This window comes from Poecilia reticulata, linkage group LG15 (genome assembly GCF_000633615.1).
Source record: "Poecilia reticulata strain Guanapo linkage group LG15, Guppy_female_1.0+MT, whole genome shotgun sequence".
Classification (NCBI taxonomy): domain Eukaryota; kingdom Metazoa; phylum Chordata; class Actinopteri; order Cyprinodontiformes; family Poeciliidae; genus Poecilia; species Poecilia reticulata.
Genome location: NC_024345.1, coordinates 9,482,401 through 9,501,485, shown reverse-complemented (window position 1 = coordinate 9,501,485; position 19,085 = coordinate 9,482,401). Strand labels below are relative to the sequence as shown.

At 36.9% G+C, this 19,085-nt stretch overlaps 1 protein-coding gene across 5 annotated transcripts in view; it reads left to right on the top strand.

Annotated features, from left to right (window-relative positions):
* The window catches only part of wipf1b (WAS/WASL interacting protein family, member 1b), a 59,052-nt gene that overhangs the window by 23,779 nt on the left and 16,188 nt on the right, over positions 1-19,085 (top strand). For 2 of the 5 annotated variants that reach the window (XM_008429120.2, XM_008429116.2), the window contains exon 2: positions 7,259-7,366. The gene's annotated coding sequence lies outside the window, so the exon portion shown is untranslated. Of the gene's footprint in view, positions 1-4,944; positions 5,413-7,141; positions 7,367-19,085 lie in introns of those variants that run through there. The other 3 variants (XM_008429119.1, XM_008429118.1, XM_017308764.1) reach the window with 3 other exon arrangements.

Here is a 19,085-nt window from a genome sequence, read left to right as displayed (position 1 = left end):
AAGCTGCAGCATCTAACTTAAAAAATACATTTTACATACGTATTAAAACTTTCGCTGTCCTAACATGAGACAGATGATCTCTAAAAAAATAATCGATCTCCTCCCTGTTTTGCATAATTACTCCGCTCAGTCAGAAACAGCCACTCAGAACTAGCAGTAATCAGCTAGCCGCCATGCTATCAGGAAGTTTTCATTCAGTAACTCAGGATTGTTTATTGTAATGGAGCCTGCATTTGCCTTTGAATGCTAAGTTTTATACTTGGATTTTTTTGGCAATGTTGAGAGGTTTTATATTGGCTCTTTGCATTATTTAGTCTCTTCAGAGCCTTCATATGTTATCAGTCTGTTAAAGATTGTAAAATTGATAGCAGTACAATTTGCACAATGCCTGTTTTGTTTAGTTTTCTTCTTGGAAAAAGTTAAAAACAAGTTTTTGTCTAAATTAAGGTGAATTCATGGTTCCTTTTTCCACATAATGTAACCGGTAGTGTTTATGATAAAAAAAAATAAAAATAATTATGTGATCGGTATCGGTGATCGGCCCTCATGGGTGATCGGTATCGGCAGGAAAAAACCTGATCGGCACATCTCTAGTGTGTGTGTGTGTGTGTGTGTGTGCGTGTGTGTGCGTGTGCGTGTGTGTGTGTGCGTGTGTGTGTGTTTAAAGAAGCTGACCTGTCTAACACGCTCTCCATTAACAGCCACATCCTGAGCATCCCGCTGGACATTCTGGAATATTGTCCAGAATGTTCAACAAATGGTTTGACTGCAGGTATAGGTGCTCTGTTGAGCTCATCAGAAGTGAGCTTCTGATGACTCTCAACTTTGAGCAAACAAGTTCAGAGTTTTACAGCAGCAATTTGAAAGACAGACTGCAGCAAGGAGTAACAAATACACTTGGAAAAAGAAGTAACTCAATGAAGAAGAGTATCATACTTGTTGAGTGTTGAAACTCAGTTTTACTTCACACACAAGAGAAACAAAAGGCTTCTAAATATTCCCAAAAATGTTAATGGAAGGAGTAATGTTATGCACTGTTTACCTATTTGATAAACAGTTAGGCATGTTTAAAAGTGTTTTTGTCATTTTATTTTCTTTTAGTTTTTGCTTAGATTTTCCCTCTTTAGGGTAAAGGTGTCATCACGGTCCACAACGAGAGCTCCAACAGCAAGAACAGCTATGTTTACATTAAGTTTAAGTTTTCAACTTATTTAGTTTATATTTTATGAGTTCATTACTACACACTTTACGCAAACAGATCTGATTAGGTGCTAGTGCTACTACTATTGTGGTAGATCATACAGTATATCAATTATTATGTTAACTGTGCAATAACTTGTGTGCAATTTCTGTTCCCTTGCACTTTGTTATAATTTTTTTAATTAGGATGCATGTAATGTAGCTTTATTTAACAGCACTGTATATGCAGCAATATTTTTGGAATAAAGCCTTCTTTGCAAAAAGTGTCTTTAATTGCATGTATGGCTGATTACCTTATTGATTTCCCATTTACAAAAAACAAACATAAAATGTGAATCAGGCAACTTGAGCCATGCTGGTCATGACCCTGAGAAGCCGTGGTGGGCGTCCCTTATTTTCATTTATGAAAGGTGGCAACCCTAATTACGCCCATAGACAGGGGCGTGATATAGGGGGGGGAAAGTTATGACAATTCTAAGGGCCCTTGACGACAGGGGGCCCTCCACAACAAAAAAGAAAAAAATAAAATTACAGAAAAAAAAAAAAATTGGGGCCCTGTCAATTACTCACTGCTAAAAAAATTGCTTTTAGCAGTAAAATTAAATGTTATCCCTTCCAGACCAAAAAGCGCACATCTACATTTACACTGAACACCCCCCTGGATCTGCATGAAATGGGTCGTTCCTGCTTGGCGCACTTGATGGTGACGTTTTCAACAGCAGTCAGTATAAGACAAGAACGACTGTGGAGGCTACTATGCTGCCTAGAAAAATAATGAAGTCAAGTTTTTAAAAAATTACAGCAGTAAGGGAGAGAAAAAGACGAGTGTGAATTTGTAACGCAGTTTTTCTCGAGCGGCGAGTAGACTGTGTGAGATTATCAACCACTCAGCATATTTAGCTTAGCTACAGACTACTGTTTGCCTCCATAGCATTTAATGAATTAAGGAAAAGAAATACCAAGATATTCATATATTTAACTTGTCCCTGTACCTTTTTACCACACTTAACAGGTGAGTCAGTTAGCAGCAGCTCTAATCCCCGATACCAACATAAACCCCTTACCCCCGTCCCAGTGAAAAAGGTGAGCAACACTGTATAAAAATGACAACCTAGTTGGCATCATTCCAGGGAATCTTTATGGATTTCTTTGTATCTTTGCTCCTTTTACAATTATACAACAAAAACACTATATTTGTTGCTGACAGAAATTCAAATGATCTTTATAAAATTATAATAAAAAACAGCCTCCTGTCTGGACTGCAGCCAGTCCACACAGTTTTACCTTAGCTTGCATTAAACATAGTGACAACTTTAACAAATATGGAGATGGACTAAAGAAACTTTAACAGTTGCATAGGGGGCCCAATTTAATTTTTTGTCATGGGGCCCAAGATTCCTGGCGGCCCCCCTGCCCATAGATATTGAGCTTATGTTTAGACATTGTTCCTAATGTCTGCGTAACGACTAGAAGAATTCTTAAGTCGATAACAAAAACTTCAACACAGATGTACAACTTTATTCAACCAAGCGTTTACAAAACTGCCAAGTAAATTAGCACTTCAGAATTTATCCCGAAAAACAGTTTAGGGGATGCCAAGTGTGTGACATGTTTTCAAAGTTAATAAAAGGGCTAAATGAAAAATTAGGTTGGTACATTAATTAGCCAATTAGCCAAAGTATGTCCACCACTGTTCTTCATGGAAATGCCATTTTTGTCATAGTTCTAGGCTTTAATATATGTTAATTGTCTTTGTCTGAAAAATAAGATTGTTGTAAAATATTTTTTTTGTTTGTTTTTTCCAACGTAACACTAGTAGATATACTATGGAGAGCCTGTTACACCCCAAAGTGGATACAATTCATTAGGCAATGAGGGAGAGGACTTAGAATAATAATAATCAGATATTATTTATATCCATTTATATCTTGAGATGTCAAAGGGGTCAATGACGTGCGGTCAGGGGAGGCAGGTGAGGCAGAGCTCACCTGTCATCATGGAAAAATAATATATAATCATTTATAAAGATATTTTCACCCTGTGGTTTGTACTATAAAGTACCTATTTTTTATTTAACCAAATCTGATATTTTTCTTCAAAATTGCTGAATTTTCGCATTTTCCCATTCAAATGGTTAGAAGCGAAGCCAGTGAGGCAGCAACGAGCTGAGCCTCACTTGGGATTGCGCAACCTCTCGCTAATGCACCGGTTGCCATTCTATGAGAGCATGCTCCTCCTGTCTGTACGTCGCCAATAAAATGGTTAAAAACCATTTAATGTATGAACAGATTTTCCATAATTTAGCTTATGTATTTAATGTACTGTTTTTATCGTCACCAGCTGTGTATGTAACGTGTCTTGTGTACTGAGGAGCGATCAGAAACGACAGAGAACAGATACGAGGTGAGGCAGGCAGTTCTCGCCAGACATTGTGACTCCACAACTGCAGAGTAAGAGACAGTAACAGAGCCATACAGTAGCTGCGCTGATACAGAGAGCAAGAAAGATGTGGTTTTGAGTTGTACTTTAACAGTTTCTCCCTTTGCTGTTAAGCACAGCACGAAATTAATAATATCTACATGTCTATGTTTGATTGAGATAACGGAATTATTCTGCAGCGGCGGCGCAGCTAAGCATCACATGTTAAAGAATGGTATTTTTGCCCTCCAGCATTGTACTCATGCACGAAATTTCCTTATGTAAAGAATAACATGCAGGGGTCTAGATTTGTAAATCCGATTATGATGAAGTCGGTGCCTCACCAGCTATAAACATCACCGCACGTCACTGAAAGGGGTATAGTACATAGCAAATTATAGTCACTGTACTGTTGCAAAGTGAGTCCTGCACCTTTATTGAAAGGGATCCTGATCTGCCACAATGTTCCTTTTCTGCTTCCTTCATATGTACAGTGACACCAGGATGTGTTAGTTTCAGAAATTGATGAGTTACTCATCAGCCCTGCTTATTTTAAATCATTAAGGATTTTATCATTTCTTTCAAGTCACTCTTCAGCTGAATATAACTTGCATGTGAATTTTGGTTGGAGTTTACTATATTGACAGTGTGAAATGCCGATAATGCAGCTGACTGCAGCATGATGTAGTACGCAAACAAGAAAAAAAAATCCTGCATTTCAGAAAAGGTTGAAATGAGAGCTCATGTAGTGAAGGACACTTTGTGCAATGTCTACATCTGCGGACTCTGATCCAGTTGTTTCATGACTCATGATGTTTTATCATATTGGATCAAATGTCAAAGTCACTTTGTCCAGTAAATTTATCTTCTTGCCTTCTACTGTTCAAATTGGTTACAAACCCATTCCAGATTGGAGCATTTAGTTGCATCTTCCTCTACCTGCAGTGTTTCTGAAAGCCTTTGTAGCTTCACATGATAAAAACACATTGCCAGAAGGATCTCTGTGAAGGCCTGGTGTTGTTTTTCCTCAGTGCATTAGCCAGAGGCAGTGTGGGAAACACTGGTCTTTTTATAACTACATTACCAGCTCCTGCATTTTTTTCCCCTCAACAAATACCAGATTCTGGTAAAGAAAAGCAGCTGTGGGCAGCAGAGAAAGCCGAAATGTCTCTTCAGTGTTGCTAGAGTTGGCTGCTAACACGGAGCAGCAGGCAGTGGACTGAAATGAATACGACAGTGTTTTGGCAGATTGCCTCGGACTGTATGTTGCAAAGCAGGAAGTGTAACACTGAGAGTACAGGAAGTGACTGATATGGAGCTGTGCTCCCCTTTTTATGCCCAGCAGCATTATAGGGTTTAAGCTGTTGACTTTCAGACAGAACCTGTTCTTTCTGTCTGGTGGAATAAGGAATGATAAATACAGAGCATCCAGACAGACTTAGGACCAGTGAAGTATTCAACAACGGAGGACAACCGAAGCACCAAGCTCATTATACGGTCAATTTGGAGGGAATTTAAGAGGGAAAAAATGGGAAGTGGTGATGACAACAAGGTCAGCAGAAACGGTGACATAATGGAACTGAAGATCTGTGGATCCTCTGAAGAGCTTTTTCTCAAACATTTGAAGCAAATGTTTACATGTTTTGAAATGTCAAAATGTGGATAAAAAAGAAAAACTGATGAATAATGTGGCCGGTTACACATTTAAAGTGCTTGTTTGTTTTTGTGTCTGTTTTTTGAGGAGCACAGATTGACGTTTTTGTCTGAAAATTGCAAATGTTTGCAGCAAAGTTGGTAAGTGTGGTGACTATTATGTGTGCATGTGCAGATGAAAAAAAAAATAGGGGTATAGTACATAGCAACTATACCCCTGGGCTAAATGGGCTGATTTATTAGTGCACCTTTAAAAGTACATAAATTTTATATAGATTTGTGTGAACATGCTTTCATGAATAATAGCCATCTCAAGCTAACTTGTAGTTTTATAGTGAGAATTGCGTGCTGCATGTCTGATATGTTGCCCTGCGACACACTGACAACCTGTCCAGGGTGACCCCGTCTCTCGCCTGGAACGTTAGCTGGAGATGGGCACCAGCAACCTTCCCAACCCTACTAGGGACAAGTGTGTATAGAAAATGGATGGATGGATGTCTGATCTGGACTCCAAAGTAAAAAACTAAAAATGATATGACTGCATAAATATACATAGTAAAAAAAATAAATAAATAAAAATTGTTACAATGTGACAAAATGAGAACTTTCTTTCAAAGTGGACTATGACAAAGTAATATAATTTCTTTTGAGTATATTGTTTTCATGATTGTTTGGAGATCAATCTGGAGCTGAATGCTGAATAACTGCACATTCCTTTCTCTAAGTTATTTTAAACATGTTTTTAAACTGATAAACAACAAATCAACACAACTAAAAAGGTTTTTACCTTATTCATTTCTGCATTTCTTGTTGACTTGTTGATACATTGGTCCAATTTACTTAATTTTTGAGAGATTGGAGATTACTTTTTACATATTTTGTTGTTGGTCTGTATTACAGAAAATCTATTTTTCTCTTGTAATTCTACATTCTGCTCCCAAAAGGTTCTCATTGAGTTGCGTCTCCAGCTTTTCAGAAAGCCAGACCTGATCCCATGATTGACAGTGCAGGTCATAACACAAACAAGCATGAAATCTTAGGAGCTGAAAACATGAGGCATTATGAAACATCTTGGACTCATAATGTCCTATGTATTTTATATATAGGATTTTACAGAGAGATGACATGCTGAATGCTGCATTCAGCATGTTTTTATTTCTGTAAATTTTAATAAGGCTCTACAACTACTTGAAAATCTAAGATTATTTAATTAATTTCTAATATTACATAAGACCAACGGAAATAGTTTGGTATTTTAGCAATGTTATGCCGAAATGTGCTGACTTGAGACTTGTGCAGTAAATGGTTAATCCAGAAAACCCTAATGTTAAAGAAAGCTGGCTGTTTATTGAATTGAGTCCATACTTATCAATAGAAAGTTGAGTGGAAGGAAAGTGTTGCAGAAAACTGTTAATTGGTTGGATTGCAGTAATAAATGTTGTTTTAATTTGCTAAGATGCACCTCAGCAAAGATGCACCTTTTAGTTTAATCACGACTGTGTCTCACTTTCAGATGTGTTTTTTTGACACCTAAAGTGTGTTTCGTTTTGAAACATAAATTTTTTTGTGCCTTTGTAGCCAGATCTACAAAACTGTAGTTATAATTTCCATTTAAAATTCAATTACAGATGTATCTACAAAAGAACAATGGTTCCCATGTACTTTATTAATTTTGACTGAATTATTTTAAACTTTTTTTTATCTAGTATGTTCTGTTTTTACATCTGGCCCTTTTTTAGTTTTTTTTTTTTTTCTAAATGCCTGTTTTAATCTTCAGCCTTTAGTAAGCACGCCTCCCCCTCCAACAGGCAGGGAACTGAGAAAAAGGAAGTGGTGCACAGCATATATAAAGTGGCTGCTGAAGTGACAGTTCTTTCAAAGTGTATGCTGTGAGATTAGAGAAAGAGGAATCAAGAAATTCTGCAACTCTGAGTGCCATTCTAAAACTTGTTGGATTCAGCTAACTTTTGCCTCTTTCCATTTTCAGCTGCATATGGCTGCTGTTCGCCTTTTGACTTTTTCTGCGGAATGAACTGAGGTGCTTCTTCTACTGTCTTCTGAACATACTGGTTATTCTTCTATGGACTCAGATTGAGTAAGTTACCTTAATTTCCTTCCATTGTCGCATGTTCAGTCATTTGTAAATGCAAAAACGAGTTTGAAAACATGGCAATTTTTTTTTATTTTTTATTTTTTGCAATGCATGCCCAACTGTGTGTTGCAGAAGTGTGAAGAGCTGAGCTCAGGTCTGTACTCCAAGCATTCTTGCTCTAGGCTGGTACTTGGAGAGTTGTGTTGACATAATTTGCACTGCAGGTTCAGTTTCAGTCTAATAATGAAGCTTTTATTTAAAAGCCAAATTTCTGCGCTGTGAGAAGGAGCTATTTAAGAGAAGCAGTCCCAGAAGACAGGCCTGCAGAAGTAGGAACAAATGAAGTTTAACAAAATTTAAATGTTTTATTTTGGTGTATTTTCCGCAAAAAATAAAAACAATCCTTGTGACTTTCTCTTCACAAACCCTGTGATTTTCTTCACTTCAGCACGGTCTTCATCAATTGGTTGCTGTGACATTTCACTTTTTTTTAGTCTGCTGTTCATCTAAGCCTGTCACAATAAGCAATAAATTAATTAATCGCGTTATAAATTAAAACGAGCATGATCATTTCCATTTGGTCATCAGTCACTAAAGAATAGCTTCTCTTTTAATGTTGTTGAAAAGTTGTCATTTTGGGAAATGCTGTAGACATTTGACATCTAGTGCGAAATGGTTAGCTTGCACTAGTTGCCTGACTGAGCTGAATGATTTTTTTTTTTTAACTGCAATTTTGGTTACAGAGATGTAAAATATTATCCAGTTAGAATTTTAAATATTCTTTTTAGAAAACAATGTTTGATCTGTGAGAGGGTGTACTTGCATAAATATGCCATTATTAGTATCATTATATTGGTTGAAAATGCTTTAAACGATAGTGTTATCATTTATTTCAACTTCTGGGAACATGTATCGTCCAGCAAAAATTGTCCTCACAGTCCTAAATTCATCAGTTTAACTTAAATGTTTTCCCCAAGTGAAAAACATTCCAACTCTTTATCTTTAAATCTGCTAAGTAAAGCTTTGAAGCGATACTTGGCACTGTTTGATTACCCTGCTGAACGATGAAACATGGTGCAAAAAAAGGAATAGAGGCCAGGCTGCCAATTCCTCTGAGAGCTTTCAGAACAAGTAGCTGTTTTATTGGTGTCATAATGGCTAGTTGCATTTATGTGCACACACGCCATAGGCAGCATGTCTGGTTGTATTTGAGAATTGCTTTCATGAGTCATTTTAAGAAGTGATACTTAATAGCAGGTGTGATAAGTGATGTAAACGGATGACAGGTCCACATGATGCAACCGTTCAATGCTTGATTTTAAATGTCCAAAAACAACAATGGACACCATCCATAAGAATATTTGTTTTAAAAAGCTTAAGGATTAGAGTAACTCAGTAAGGTGTAACACGACCTCCCAATTCAAATGTCACAATGTTTCTAGAGGGATCCAGTCACTCCGGGAGTATGAGGATACGGACTGTTGGGGGTCTGTGTATGACTGGTGTCAGAGTCTGGTCCGCATTGCTGGCAGTAAGTCGGGCTCGTATCCAGTGAGAGTTGGACCCCACCAAGGTTGTCTTTTATCACCGATTCTGTTCATTACTTTCATGGACATAATTTTTAGGTGCAGCCAAAGAGTTCAAGGCTGCTCCTTCACATTGAGAGGAGCCAGTTGAGGTGGCTTGGGCATCTGGTTAGGATGCCTCCTGAACACCTCCCTGGAGAGGTGTTCCAGGCACGTCCCACTGGGAGGGGCACGTCCCACTGGGAGGACACGCTGGAGGGATTATGTTTCTTGGCTGGCCTGGGAACGCCMTGGGATTCCCCCAGAGGAGCTGGAACAAGTTGCTGGGGAGAGGGAAGTCTGGGCCTCCCATCTTACGCTGTTACCTCCGCAAACCGACCCCGAGTAAATCGAAGAAAATGGATGGATGGATAAATGGATGGATTGGGATCCAGTCACTGTCTGCACATGAATATATCTGCAGAAGGAAGTATAAGATATTATGATTCCCAGATGTGCACGTGTGTGTTTTGTACTTGATATCTAGTTGTCCTGATAATTTAGACTCTTATTTTGAAGAATTGAAGTAGTTCTTGAGTTGGGATGTTGTGTTGACACAGTTGGCTAATAAAGGTTTCTTGTTAGGCCTGTGGACAACTATTGACATGTTCTTTGCTAATCGCCAACTATACTAAAGTTGGCATAGAAAGCATTTCGTAAATTCCTGTAGTGGCTAGGCTAAACTAAAAGGCTATTTCAAAGATTTTAAGGGATCTGGACTCTAGCTTAAAAATTTTACACTTGAACTAATTAAAGTTGAAGTGTGGATGGTATGTTACGCTAAACAGGCAACACAGCTTGACATTTATGAGCCTCTATTATGGACGACTGCCACCAGTGAATGAGTAAAATATGTGGATAAAGATCCTTTTGAAAAACATAACTGTCTATTTTGATAGTTCAAACCCAAAGTATACTTTAAGAATTAATTCTCACAGTAGAAACTTCCCTAGACTACTTTACTAGCTACATACACTCTTTCTTATTTCTTATTTCCACTCTTGAAGGTTCAACAGTGGTAAGGAAAATTACTACTGGATTGGCTGCTTTGCAAACACCAGCCAATAGCATTTCAACTAGCTTTGCTATTTGTGCTTTCTGAACTGGAATTTCTTTCAAATATTTTAGATAAGGGGGAAAAACAAATAATTTGATTTTACTGTGAAAAATCTCTTCAGATTCTTCACAGAAAAATCAAAAAGGGATTTGGAAAAATCAAAGTCACATTCAACAGAAAAATCTGTCGGCAGGTGAAAGTGCCAAAATAAAACTGGAAATTAGTAGTTTTTTTAAAAACTATTTTGGAATATTTTGAACTAATTATAGATTTAAGACAAAATTTGTAATTTGTTAATTTATTTGCAGAAACAAAAAAAATGGGATCATTAGATATTCCAAAATCCGTGCTAATATCTCGTCTTGTTCTCATGAACATAAGACGATACATCATCTGATTTGAGCTTGATGTTTAATTTCACCTAGGATCAGAAATTATCACAATTTCTCTTTTACTTTAAACAAAGTAATTAATCAGCATTCTGCTGTTTCACTAAACTTGTATATTTGTAAACTTGGATGCAATCAGTCCTTCTGAAAGATAACTGGATGACCCAACCCAAAAGTTGTGGGTTTCATACCAGTTTCCTCCTGACCAAGGAACTAAGACTAGAAAAGCATTCTAGAAATTCAGTCCAATTCAAGTCGGTATCCATACCCGTTGGAGAGTTCTTTTGACTTATTTTACTTTGACGTTTTCCTTCAAGATGGAAATGAACTTCTGCTACCCCTAACAGCTTGATATTTTCAGTGTATTGTTTTTTCAGTTATAATTCTAATGTGTGCAATAGATTTTCAGATCTGGTTCTCTTCTTGCATACGCGTATTGTTGCTTCATAAGGACATTGCAGTTGAGTCTAATTCAGTACAAGCTTCTTGAAAATCACAAGATTTTCAAGAAGCTTGTACTGAGTTACTCTTTGCAGATAACCGCAAAGAAAAGGACACAGTTCACATGTATTGTCTTGTTGGCTACATAGCAGTCAGTTATGTAGGTTTTGCATGCTAGCATAAGAAACTGTTCAACATTACCCTGCTCGATCGAGTACTAAAGTAACAGCAACTGCTGAATGGTAAAACTGAAGTGTGTGTGAGTTCACACACACACCACAGGATGTTAGCTTAGCCACTCAGCACAGTTTCTGCACAGCCTCTGACACATTCATCACGTTCCTGGACGGCATTCAGAGCATCTACAGCTACAGTTTCCCAAAATTCAAGTTCAAAATTCAAACTATTGTATTCTCAGATAAAGGCTGCCTGAGCCAGAAAAAAACTTTTATAACAATGTCTTAAAATTACAATAAGTCATTTTAATGAGAAATAAAGATTCAGATTGATCTGACGTAACCAGCTCATGGCTCAGTCCATGTGGTTCTGACATTTGTCAGTAATCAAGAGGATGTACATTTCCACCTCTACTGACCAGGTAAGCATTAATGTAAAAATAAAAAAATACTGTATAAACAAATACAGTATACAAAACGGAAAAAGAGCAACTGAAGGAAATAATTTATATAAAGAAAAGCAAAAACGTTAATAGCAGGAGAAAAGTTGTTGGCAACAATAGCTCAGCCAATCTCTCCCTCCAGGAAGCCATCAAACAGAACTCCTGTCCAACTCCAACTATAATAAAGATTAAAAAAAAGAAAATGGAAAGTTAAAATAATAATCACAAATTAATAATTCAGATCTAATGCGTTCTGGAATCTATTGACATTTTACAAATTTCACAAATCAATTGGAAGGTTTCACAAATGTTTTATTTATTCTGCTGTTAGTACAAAATAATCTAGTTAGGTTTGGAATGTCTAGGTGTTTTTAAAGTACAACACATTAAAAAAAGCTCAAGATGGTGAAAAATTAAGTGTAATCACCCTTTAGCTATTTTCCGAATTAGATGCTACATTCGGAAGCTAACTTCAGCTTCGACTGATAGCTTGGACACAATATAGGCAGATCTATATGTTTATATCTTTATCTATCTACACAGCATAGATATGTAGATTGCACAATGCACAGAACAAAACACTTAACGTTTACATAGCACCTTTGTAAGCTTGTCCCTGTTAGCTACGTCAGACATATAAGGCATTATGGTGAATACAAACGATTTATTAACTTACCTTCGAAGTCATTGTGAAGTTTTGACACATCCAACTTAAATCCTTTGTTGTTGCTGGAGCATTTCAGGTCGTCTGAATAATTATATAGGCATCCTTAATAGTCCTGCAGGACTGAGGAGCCACTGTTAACATACTGTTGCCTGTGCACTGGAACCATTCTATGTGGCATAAAAATGCGGAAGTGCTAAGACGGAAGTCCGTGGCATATACCCCATTCAGTTGGTCCAACTACACTGCTCAAAAAAATAAAGGGAACACTTAAACAACACAATATAACTCCAAGTAAATCAAACTTCTGTGAAATCAAACTGTTCACTTAGGAAGCAACACTGACAACGGTGACTCTCGTCGGGTCAATCAGTGTTGCTTCCTAAGTGGACAGTTTGATTTCACAGAGGTTTGATTTACTTGGAGTTATATTGTGTTGTTTAAGTGTTCCCTTTATTTTTTGAGCAGTATATATTTTCTTTTTCACTGTAAGAGGTTTTTTTTCCTGATGCCTGGTTTTCTCTACCCACAATCGCTGACAGCAGACCAGAGAATTAGAATTTTCATGGATTTAGCATTCTTCAGGTTCCTTTTGGCAACGTTCAGGTGAGCCGTTCACTAAGAAACGGCTAAGTCTGTGCAGAGCGAAGCTGGAGTTCTGACAGTGGCCATCAGATTTTTGGTTTCCCCACTGGCTCTTTCTAGTCCTGGTTCCAAACTGTTTCCATAGATAATCGAGACAATTTTGCTCATCGGAACTTTCAAAGCAGCAAATGTTTGTTTTTTTTTTCCTTCTTCTTTTTTTCCTACCAGTTCCCAGATTGATCCTTTGACTTCATATTTGGTTTGTGCTCAGATTGTAGACTGTGACACTTTGTCTAGACATGTGTCTGCTTTTCCAAATCCTCCCGAATTTTTTTAACTAAAAGGAATTACATTGTCTTTATGGGGTGTTTTGGTTAGTTTTAAGGTAAATTGTGAATTTAATCCATCTTGGAAAATGTCTGTAAAAGAAGTTGGAAAAAGTGAAGAGCTGTGAATATTTTTATGACTAGATGCTGGTCATTTTAATACTTTGTATGTCATTCTTTTTTTTTTTTTTCTCATTTGATAAACTTTATGGACATGAAATGCTGTCACAGTGGAATACCTCTTAAAAATGTGTAAATAGGAGAATTTAAGGTTCCACAAATATATGAATTTGTGAATACTGAACCTCAAACAGGCTAGGATTCACTTTACTGTTACTATTAGTTTTGTTTTGATTTGAATCAAAACAGTAATATTTTACTTTATAAAGCTTAAACTGTGATTAGCATTAAGATAAGAATAGAGTGAAATACAAACTTTTCACACAAAAAACATTAAATTAAATTAATTTGAGACCATTTTATGACCGTAATAACATGTTCATTATTTATAGCCACTTGGTGGTTAAATTTACAGGGACACAATGAAAGTAGACTGAAATAAAATGGCAGTGAACTGATACAAACTGGGGGTTGAAATTGGCAAAGAAACTAATCCCCATTGGAATAATTTTTTCAGAAAAAATGTAATACATTCTAGATGAGCACATTTATACACTGTTTAACTACATAAATTACACAAACTCTCATATGGTCAGTATGAAAAATCAAAGTTACAAAGTAAACTTCTTTGGTCTGTGTTAGTTGTGGTTTTAATTTACATGATACTTTACCATCAGTAGTCTTATTTCATCGTATGAATAACTTTAATAACTTAATTTAATATTTGGATGAATCTTTGCGTTGTTTTGCTAAAGGGATTCAGTGGAAGGCTACGAGTCTTATTATAGCCACTTGTAAATGGAAACATATGTTAACCATATGGAGTGTGTGTGTGTGTGGGTGCGTGTGTGTGTGTCACATGACTGTCTCTTCAAAGTATTCACCGGCTTTAATCTAGTCTCCTCTGGTCCTCTTCCCTCTCTGTCAGAGAAACCATTGTTCATGTTTTATAATATTAGGCTGCATCTCAGAAAGAGAAGAAGAGAAGTGGTTTATTTCCTTTGGTCATTTCATCACACTGGCCTGTTTTATATTCTGCAAGTTTCTGCGTTCGCTCAGAACTGCTGTAGAGTTCATCTGCAAATTGCAGCCGCTCTTTGACTTCTGCTTAAAATGAATAAATGGCAAGTCATTAGCCGTGGAAAATCAGGGAGGAGCTTTCCGGCACAGGCCTGCTCACCTGAGAGCATGCTGGTATCCGGAGTCCAAGCTTCTGCTGTTTCATGCGTCATTTCATGACTGCTACAGGAAATGAGTCGACATGTCACCCTCAGTATCTGCAGTAAAACTGTGAAAGCCAGTGAGTCATAGTAACGCTAATTTTAACTGCAGATTAAAGTCAGGCTGAAAGGCCTCAAGTCTCCATCATTCTCTGATGCTGACCAATTTTATTCAGTTTAAAATAATAAGTATATTATTCCCCTTACAGAACAGGAAACCACAGAGAAATATGAACACTTCAGGTGCAATGTTATTACAGCTGAAGATATATTTATTCTCACCTCTGGTATTGGTATGTAAAGTAAATCTTGAAGATAAATTAATCTTTTATTGTAGTTGCAAAATGTCTCACTGAATTTATTGGGTTTCTAACAAAGTAAAGGGTGATATAAGCTGAACTGAATATATTAAAGAATTTTACAATGGAAAAAATAAATGTAAATGTTGTGATGAAGATACCAGACATGTTATCACTGTGTGACCTTTTGCATTTTGGATTATTTGTTTGAAACTCTCACATAATATTACATAATCATAAGAAATGCAAGTTAATAGCACTTGGAATTATTAAATCAAACGTTACTGCACTCAACAGTTCTTGCACACAATGTAATTGTCATAATAGTATTTCTACAGTATATTGTGCAGAAATACATGGCATAATTAATTTAAATAAATTTTACTCCAAACAATTCCTTTAAACTACACAAACAATAAAATTTGCCTGGAGTAAATATTTCCTAGTACTGGCTCAATTTTTTTAGGCACAAAGTTACAGGAAGTGCTAACTTTTAGTTTGGTGATTAGTAAAACGGCTATATTTACCAGAGTGAAAACACTGAAACAACCGTTATTCTATCAGATGGTTTTTCTTTCAGAAAGTTGGATGCTGCATTGAATATAACTTTTTAAGTTTTTTGTGGGAAGACTGCTGTTCACGGCCACCACCTATACAGAGTAATATTGTTCTAGCATCTGTTAGCAGATGCTAGAACAATATATTTTTTTTCTAGTATCTGCATATTTTTGTTCTAGCTCGAGCATTTCTAGCAAAATGCTTGAGCTTTCAGCCTTCAACTCTCAAATTTGAACGACATTTTTTCATATATAGAAAATTCACTTTTATAGAGAAAGTCTAAAGGGATTGCTTTGGCATTTAGCAAAATGCAGTTGGTGGAAATCATTTGGCTCTGGGAGAAAAAATTAGCGTTTAACTAGATCCATCTGAAATTAATAAATTACTTTTTTTTGCAATTATTTTTAGATCTCTTAATACCTTCATTGTGAACAGTAACATGTTATTTCTTTTAATTATTTTTAATGCTGTCAGCTGTAATTTTTAAAGAAAATCTGTGAAACTCAAAATCTGTCAAATGGTCCAAATGTTACAGAAATCTAATTCCATTTTGGTATTAAAAAAACTGCAAGCATTGCACCTCTGCTGAGGCTTTATGGTGTCACTTATGGTACTCGCATCTGGTCAGTATCATGACTTAAAAGATAATGGATTAGAAAATTATGCATTTTTGTAAAGTTTCTGTTGAAACAGCAGAATGTTAGCTGAGGTTTCAAAACCATCATTCACAAACCAGCAGAGAAAATCATAAATCCATCTATTATTGTTTCAGCACAATCTAGGACAAACCCATTCCACAAAATAGATCAGGTTTTTGTTGATATTTTATCCTTCTATTTGACCATGAGAAAAAAGTAATTCAATTTCCAAAACTCTAGATCAAGGTGCACTGGGGGAAACTTGTCGCTTCTCAAAGCGTGTGGGTTCTGTCCGTCTCCGTGTTTCCCTGTGATGGACTGGTGACCTGTCCAGGGTGACCCCGCCTCTCGCCCAAAATGTCTCGCTGGATAGGCACCTGCACCCCTCCCGACTTCGCTAGGGACGAAGGTGTATAGAAAATGGATGGATGGACATCCAATGCAATCTCCTGTCTGCACACAGACTACTTACAAATTAGTCTATATAATTTAATTTCAGATCCAAGCTTAAAGACATGTGCATAAGATTGTGACTGAATATTTGAATTGGCAACTAAAAGGCCAGGATGTCTTAGGAGGAAGTTGGAGTTTATGGAATCATAGAGACTTCTGATGTTAAATTTAAACTTCTCAGAAATGTGAAGAACATTAACAGCCCTGTTTAGTCAACTTTCATATAGCCCTAGTTTGTTTCCTGAGAAAGTCTGGTTTGATGCTTTAAAACATCTTATACAGACCAAAAAAAGCAAACTCTGGTACGTCTACAAACCTCAGTCTCAGTTTGAAGTGAACGCTGGTGCGAACGCAAATTGGACAGATCGCTCCAAAAGCAGGAAGTGTACTATTGTGCAGGGTATTGTGAGTAAATGCAACCAAAGCAAAAACAAATCTATCTAGTGGGAGAAATGGCTGTGGGCTTTTCCCAAAGGCCAAAGAGAAATCTACTAAACCACTAAAATCTCATTTGTTTATGTACAGCAGACATGAGGCTGGGGTCAAAGTTTACCGTTGAGCTTCACAGTTAGGCTCTACTTTATCTTTTTTCTCACATAAAATACATTTAGGGTTAGATTTTTGTCAACCAAAGCTTCTATTTTCTCCTTTTGCTTTAAGAAATTCTGAATCTCTGGGTTTGTCAGAAATTAAGCAGCAACAGAAATGTTTTTGTTGGTCCAACTGAGCAAGAGCAAGTGAGATTAAACAGGAGTAAAATGGTTAAATAAACTATTTCACCCAAGTGTCAAGTTTGTTAAAGAAATTGAGTAGGAAAAAGAAAAAAGTAAAGTGCTAAAGAAAAATGTGTCAGGAAAAGCAAAAAACAAAGAGCAAGAATCGGAAAATGATGTGTAGCTGCAATGAAGCTATCAACATTATCCTGGCAGCCGGATGGCTGCGGTGCTGCAGGCACGATGTGACTTCCTGTTTGTTGCTGCATAGAGGAAGTAAGAGGCCCCTCGAGGATGGTCTGAAGTGTGAAGCAGAGTTGTGAGTATTTTTGTTTGGTGGAACAGGGTGATTCAAGTGTGAAAATGGATGCATATGCATTAAGCTCTGTGCATTTATAGCTAACTTCTTCATTTTGTTGTTTTTGGTATTAAATAAAAAGCTGAAGTCAGACTTTATTTTTTCATTTGCTTTTGTTCTCTTCAAACTGTCTAAGAAGTAAGTTCTAAACGGTGTTTCTCAACCTTTTATGGGCCAGCGCCCCCTGCCTTCCTCTGAATGCCTCAGTTGAGAAACGCTATTCTAAAGGTTTGATTTAGAAGTTTAGAATCCAGGCAGAATTGGGATGGAGGAGGAGCCATCTGTGATTTGTTTGGTCATGTGATTGTAACAGTGATATAGCACAGAATTATGGGATATTTTACTGAAGCAGAGCAGCATCATCAGCAGTGCAGTCATTTTTTAAAGATGTTGAAAGAGTAATAAAATAACTATAATGGTAAATATAGGTCATCAACCATAGAAAAAAAATATTAATATCAATTATTATGGTTTTGGCCTAGATTTTCATATATAATTTTATTTTTGTTGGAATAAATACCAGAACTTATTGTTGGAACGTTTTTTTTTTGTCCCCATCAACCAGCTACGGCTGGTTGATGCTACTACGGTGTGAGGGTCTCAGGCTCTTCCAGGACTGAGGAGCAATAATAGATTTTGGCGGTTGGAGGATTTCTCTTTTGTTTTTGGCTAAACACCACGAGCCCTTTCTCCCCCTAGTGCTAGCTTAGAGTGTTTGTTTTGGTTGTATTTACCCAGAATGTCCTGTGCTGTACTCCACTTTCTGCTTCTGGAGTGATCTCTGGTACCCTTAGTGTTCACATATGCATTAAAACCAAACCAGAGTTCACTTCAGCCGAACCCAGACAGAGATTTTTAGGAAGATTAGTTTTTTTATTTTTTTTTTATTTTTATCCGCATCAGAGTTTGATTTGCATTCACACGTATCCAAACAAACCAGACTTTCTACACAAATTAGAGTTGGATTAAAGCGGAATAAAAATGGCTGATGTCAATTCATCCTAACACAACTCTGGAAGGATGAGCGGGCAAAAATATAAGACACTAGTTTCCAGCTAACAGAGTTTGACTTGTTGCAGCAACAGTGACACAACCAGTCAGTAGCTTTAGGGTACAATTACTGTTTCACACAGTCAAGTTGGTTTAAATTGCTCTTTAACTTCATTTAATGAAATCATCCATCCATCCATCCATCCAGTTTTTTACACCCTCATCCTATTGGGGCCAGGAGGGGTGCTGGCCCCAATAGCTGTCAATGGAGGAGAGGAGGAGAGGCAGGGTGTACCCAGGACAGGTCGCCAGACCACCGCAGGTGAAATCATCATTTAAAAACGAATTTTAAACGATTCTGGTTATCTTACTGACATTAAAATGAAAGGATGTTAAGCCTTTTAGTGTGACAAAAGACAGGAGGGTTAAAACTTTAACATTTGTGGTTTTTGTTAGGAATATGATGTGTTTATTGTTAATATGATATAATTGGTTTATCTTAAGCCCAAGTCCAGAGCAGTTTGTCAGAAACTAGATTGAGAATATTTACAGACTAAATAGAGAGACCCAGGTTTTAGGGAACTTATCCTTCAAGTTCCTGCTCACTTGAACAGAATATTGCATTGTGTTAGCTCCACTTTAAACCGTTTGCATTGATTACCCTATTTCGTCTTACACTTTACCTGAGTAAAGTCTTTGCTCACATCTTTTCTCTGCAGTTTCTCTA